This window comes from Cynocephalus volans, chromosome 10, assembly GCF_027409185.1.
Source record: "Cynocephalus volans isolate mCynVol1 chromosome 10, mCynVol1.pri, whole genome shotgun sequence".
Classification (NCBI taxonomy): Eukaryota; Metazoa; Chordata; class Mammalia; order Dermoptera; family Cynocephalidae; genus Cynocephalus; species Cynocephalus volans.
This window is the reverse complement of record NC_084469.1, coordinates 1,806,165-1,812,863: the sequence shown is the minus strand read 5'-3', so window position 1 is coordinate 1,812,863 and position 6,699 is coordinate 1,806,165. Positions and strand designations below refer to the sequence as shown.

Below are 6,699 nucleotides of genomic sequence, written 5' to 3'. Positions count from 1 at the left end.
TACAAAGAGGAAACTGACACTGAGAGGAAAGTGAGACTCAGGGTCACACAGAGAGTCAGTGGTCGAGGGAGGTTTCTCAGCTTTCCTAGAAAGAGAAAACTTAGGAGGAGTCACGATAACTGCCAAATATTGATGGGCTGTCAATTGCAAGAGGTGGGGGGACGTATTCTGTGACACTCTAGGAGCAGAACAAGGACCACTGGAGAGAACTACATTGGGGCAGATTACAGCTCCCCAGCAGAAAGAATTTCCACATGAGCAATACTGTCCCCGGGCAGATGAGTGGCTCTGAGGACTATGAATCCCCCTCCACTGAACTCAGCAAGTTCTGCATGAGGGCTTGCCTGCAATAGACAGATCCATTTATTTATCCAGAGTAAAGGAAAGGGCACTCTGGAGAGCCAAGTTCACGTACAGTTATGTACATGACTCACAGGTGAGCCTGTCAAGTTTTGATTCACAGTCTACTTACTCTTACTTGGGACAAAATTCTAAACTGCTTAGGTGTGTAAATTCCTAGACCAACACAAATTTGAAGGAGAAAGGAAGGGCTAGTAGGGACTCTAAAGTAAAATCAGTTAGGAACAGAGCTATCATCCTGATAAGGAGAGATATTACGAAAAGCAAAAGCAATAAGCAGCCATTTGGCTTAGGGGCAAACATACCTTCAAAGGAGTCTGGGGCAGTGCAGCAAAATAGAAATGTTGGTGCTCATGGCACATGCCTTGAGTCGATAGGAAAGATTAAATTTTGTTCAGTATAATCCATTTAAGAAAGGAGACATAAATAATATATTTTACAAATATTTCCATTGAAAATAGTTGTTAGTGCTAGGTTTGGCAGCACATGAACTAAAATTGGAATGATACAGAGAAGATTAGCATGGCCCCTGTGCAAGGATGACATGCAAATTCGTGAAGTGTTCCATATTCTTCAAATAATCCAATTAAAAAATGGGCAAAGGAGCTGAATACACATTTTTCAAAGGAAAAAAAGAAAAAGGAAGGAAGGAAGGAAAGAAGGAAGGAATGAGGGGAAGGAGGGAGGAAGGGAGGAAGGAGGCCACACACTAATACATTGAACTTTCAGAAGGAAAGAACAAATCTATGGTTACTAGAGGTGGGAGTGGGGGAGGGAGAGGAGGGTTGAGGAGGCATCAGGTAAGGGGCATAAAGAATAATTACAATTTGTAATAACGAATATGCTAATAATATTGACTTGATCATCACACGTTGCACACAGGTAATGGTAGTTAATGCTGTACCCCCAAAATATGTACAATCAATTATGCTTCAATAAAGAAGAAAAGAAAAGAATTTTTAAATGTTTTGAGTTATGGGACCTAGACAGATAAGCCTGGTTATCTGGAAAATGTTTTAAGTTTCTTATCTACATGGGACATCTTTTTTTTTTTTTTTTCCTGATAAAAATGAAAGGGTAAAACAATGAGAGTCCACTGCTTTTCCACTGCAAGAGGCAGCAACCTTCCTCACGGCTACTGGCACTCTGTTCACTGTTTTCCTGGCAAGTCCCCCTCCATATTGTAATAATGATGATTCACTTCCCCGCCTTCCCTGCTGGCCTATGCATTTCTTATGAGCTGGGACAGTGTCTTTTATCTCTGTTTCTCTGATATTTACTGCAAGTCCTGCACATTGTAGCTGTTCAACATTTGTTGAACAGATGAAAGAGTGATGTCAAAGCTGTAGCTTCTACTCGCCATTAAAAAACTTGCCACGTAATCAAATAATACTGTATGCCAGGACAAATTCATGTGTTCACCACATTTGCCTACAGATCAGGGATATTGAGACTTTAATACTAGATGGTTTTCAGAGAGGACTTGGAAAAGTGGGGGGTGAGATGTAATTTCTGCCACCAGAAATAAATTTTTTAAAAAATTCCTTTTATGTATGATATAAGTAAAGGTATTCCAAGATTCTTACACCGAGTAGCTTATGGGATTAAGAACCAAATGGCTTGATGTAGCTGAATTTCTGATATTTGATCCTTTGGAAGTTTTCCTAATGGATACATTATACAAGGTGCCATTAGCACCTGAATGGAAACAAACTAGTGACTATGAGGATTTTATTTCCTACAAGATCAAAAAATAGTCATGAATCATGAACTGGATCTGTAGACAGCTGCACAAAACAGATTATCAGCAGAAGATATGGCAGTTCCAAGGCCCAACCCGCCGAGTCAGGGGTGGTCAGAACTGGCACAGCTGGAAGGTCACCCACAGGACAAAACAGAGTTGCCAACTGGATGTGTTCCTCTAAGACAACTTTGCAATAACAAAGGAGCACAGCCACGGTCAAGAGATGACCAGAAACAGGTGGTGAGGAGTAGAGGAAGATCCTTGAGGGATCACCAACCTACACCCTGGACCCCAAGGATGGAAATGAATCACAAGAGCACTGGCCACAGGGATGGTATCAGAAAATACCAGGCCTGCAAGGTTCATGAAAAAGGTGATGTAGAGATTAACAGAATAGGGTCAAGGGGCTCAAGAAGGCCAGACTACTACTTCTGCTTCTAAGACACAACCATAGCAAAACAGCTCAAGAGGGTTCCCTACCCAGAGCCAGGGGACAATCTTCAACTGAAGTCTAGTGTAGTCCCTGGAAATCCTTGTGACCTGGCCCCCTCACAAACTGTAAATTGAATCAGGACTGAGAATAATCTGATACTCTGTCCACTCTGGCAGCTATGTTCAGTGACCTCCCCACAGTGACCGTTCTATTCCTAGCAGCTATTTGTCTGCATGCACTGTGGTTGTCACTGGGTCACTCAGCAAGTTCCTGAATACTACCTCCAACCCATATGTGTGTGCATGCCTCAGGTAACTACTGTTATCAGATGATGTAGCAGCTGTTGATCCGTAGGCTAACAAATTGCGTATTACCACACTGCCATAGTGCATTCATTTATATCCCTGCCACGTGAACAACAGGCCCCTGTAAATGCATGTGTTCCTTCTGCTTTGCTCCACACCAATATTTCTTAACCTTTGCCGATTAATGAATCTGTCTGAAAATCTGCTATAGACCTTTCCCCAGAAAAAGAATACAGATATTAATTAACAAATAGTTTCCCTTTTTTTCTTTTTTCGGTGGCTGCCGGTACAGATATCGAACCCTGGACCTTGGTATTATCAGCACCACGCTCTAACCAACTGAGCTAACCTGCCGGTCTATCAATTTGCAAACTGTTTCAAGATGTTCTTGATTCATAAAGCCCGTCCTTGGGATCCCAACCCAATGCTAACAACTCCCGATGGTAAGAAATGAAGGTACTTCTTAACAGACAGGCAGTCAGAAGATTGAAAACCCAAGTTTAATTCTTCCCTACTTGTTCTCCATACACACAAAAGATTGCATAGGATTTAGGAACAAAAGCTGGTCAACCAGCCAGGTTCTATTGTCACCTGTCTACCTAGCTCAGGCAGCGGGCTCATCATGACCAAGCCAGGCAACCACTCCTCCCTGACAGTGACACAGGTCCCTCCCCTTGCTAACTCCCACCTACGGGGTCTAGCCCAGACCTTATACACCTTCCCCTATGGCGATCCAGGCCAGCCAGGTGACTTTGTCAACTTGAAACAGTGGATGAAAAGGACTTCCACTAAGTCTGCTAGGCCACACCTTCTCTGTTGCCTGCTTTTCCTTTCTTGACTGTCTGTCTGTCTGTCTGTCTCTCTCTCTCTCTCTCTCTCACACACACACACACACACACACACACACACACACACACACACACACACACGTGCGTGCGCACGCACCAGCTGTCAGCAGAAGAGCCAGCATCAGCATTTTGAGGCTTCTCTGGAGAAGATTTTCTGGAGCACATCTTTAGGGAAGACTCTGCTGAGCTCAGTGACAATTGCCACCCAGCCACTGACCAGATTACATTTCCTGGGTCACTTTGACCTTCTCAAAGGCCATAGTGACCAATGAGATGGCACCCTACTCTAACCCTCTCTACCTCAACAAAACAAAAACAGGCTTGTGCCAAAATCAAAGCTAAGTAGGGCCGGCCCATGGCTCACTTGAGAGAGTGTGGTACTGATAACCCCAAGGCCACAGGTTCGGATCCCTATATGGGGATGGCTGGTTAGCTCAATTGGGAGAGTGTGGTGCTGACAATACCAAGTCAAGGGTTAAGATCCCCTTACTGGTCATCTTTAAGAAAACAAACAAACAAACAAAAAACAACAAATAAACCAAAATCAAGGCTAAGTGCTCATCACATGCACCAGGCTTCTCCAACCTATGTCAAAAATGAGTGTGTATTTCTCACAAAGACTCACCATGAACACAATCAAGGACATATGGACTCTGGATATAGGGAAAGATCTCCCTGCCTTTCCACAGAAGAGGGATTTCTTCTACTCTAGCCTTTCCCAACCATGGGAGAGCCAACCAAGGTGGCTTCCTCTCACCCCAAATACGAACCAACCATTCCTACAGGTAGAGCATTAGCAAGAAAAACAAAACTCTAGGGTACCAAAAACTAAAACTCTTCCAGAGCTGCTGCTTTTTTTTTTTTTTTTTTTTTGGCAGCTGGCCAGTACGGGGATCTGAACCTGTGACATTATAAGGCTGCACTCTAACCAACTGAGCTAACTAGCTAGCCCCAAAACTCTTAAGAAAGACCTCAGAGCCAATTTTTGATGCTGTGGACTGTCATCTGAGTTTCTAATTCTGTGAGTAACCTGTCACCAATGTTTTATTCCAACATTCAGCGCAATTTTGGCCTCTGATTATGTTTTCAAGCAATGCAATGTAATTAAAAGTTATCATAACCTACCTCTCAGAATGTTGTTACTAACTAGATCTGTGATCTTGGGCAGGTCATTTCCAGTCCCTGAGCCTCAGTTTCCTCATTCATTCACTCAACAAATATTTATTGAGAAGCTAGTAAGTTCCAGGTACTGTGCTAAGTGCTGCAGACAACAGAGATATGCAAGATATGATCCAGTTGAAGAATTTCTCACTGTATTGTTTATGTGTTAATGTAAATAACTCATCAGGTCACTGTGTGATTAGGGCTCTAATGAAAGTCAGACAAGGTACTGGGAGGAGAGCACCTGTGTCTGGGACATTAGGGTCTGAAAAATAAAGGACTCGACTTCTAGACAAGTCTGTTACTCTAAGATTGTAACGCATTCCAGAAGGACACAGAGGCCATTTGACATTCTGCTTCAGAGAAATGTACATAACGCAGGTCCTCCACAGGTGCAGTTAAGAAGGAGTTCACCATTGGCGGCTCACCATTTGGCACCAACACCACTCTTTCAAATTGAATAGAAGCCAGATTCTCATTATCAGACTTTATATTATCCAATTCTAACATTTGATAATATCAAGGCTCTTCCAATTCGAAGGGCAGAAACACATTACAGCATATTCTTATGCCATACACATAGTTAACCAACTGATGTAGCAGACACATCACTTAGGAAGGAAAAAGACCAAACCCAGACACACCTAAAATGAATCCATCGTAAGATTTTCTTTCAAATAAAACCAGAAATAAAACCTTATTGATTGTATTGCCAGGAACTCAATAGTCACCCTAAGATGCTATTAAACCACAGTCTGCTCATTGTGGCTTACAATTAACTCAAGCACCAGCTAACACTATCTAAGTCTTTAAGTACTGAAAGAAACAGGGTTATGAATTCCTAAAAGGTCAATATCAATCTTTGCAAGTTGTTATTTTATTTTTCTGCTTATCTGTATTTTCTATATTTACTACAATAAATATATTTTGATGCGGTAATGTTTAAAACCTGGTAGGGGTTATTATTTTACAAAGAATAAACTGTGTCCTCCTCTATTAAAATATTTATTAGTTTTTTCTTATCTTCCCAAGGTAGTGTGAGGAATCTGATACTGCCACATCCAGACTGGTTGGGAAGTCAATCACATGCATAACTCACTGCTTAGATTTCTATTTTATCTTGAAGTATAAGTCCAGGTAGAATACTAGGTTTCGCCATTCCATTTTCAATTCTTCATCATATATATATGTATATACATTTAGTCATCATCAAAAATTTTGGTGTTAAAAAGACATCTCAGGACTAGCTGGTCAGCTCACTTGGGAGAGCCTAGTGCTGATAACACCAAGGTCAAGGGTTCAGATCCCTGTACTGGCCAGCTGCCAATAAAAAAAAAGACCTCTCAATGGTTGCACAATCGAAATGTATTTAATGCCACTGAACTGTACACTTTAAAATGGTTAAAATGATAACTTTTGTGTTATGTACATATACAAGTTTTTAAAAATAGTTTTTCAAAATTTTCAACCAAGAAATGCAATGTACTTATTATGTATGTGCACCTTGAATCTCATAACCTTGCTAAACCCACTTATTAGTTCTGGAGCTATTTTTCTTTTTTCCTTCTTTTTTTTTTTTTTTTGGTATATTCTTTGGGATTTTCCATGTACAATCATGTCTCCTGTAAATTAAACAGTTTTATTTCTTCCTTTCAAAAAAATTTTTTAAAAAGATATCTCCACATTAACAAAGCAAAGGTTACCAGAGTATAAATCTTTTCTCTGTACTATCAAATGCTTCTAGATAGGCTATGGAGGAGGGACCATGTCACACAGATAGGATTATTTAGATTATCTAGATTAGGGAAGACAGGATTAAAGTCACTTTGATTCCAACACGTGAGAACA

General features: G+C 41.1%; 1 non-coding gene across 1 annotated transcript; it reads left to right on the top strand.

The window, feature by feature from the left end:
• Nucleotides 1-827: 827 nt before the first annotated feature.
• On the top strand, nt 828-934 carry LOC134389761 (U6 spliceosomal RNA). The gene has a single exon (XR_010024738.1). It is a non-coding gene; the product is annotated as a U6 spliceosomal RNA (small nuclear RNA).
• The last annotated feature ends 5,765 nt before the right edge of the window (nt 935-6,699 follow it).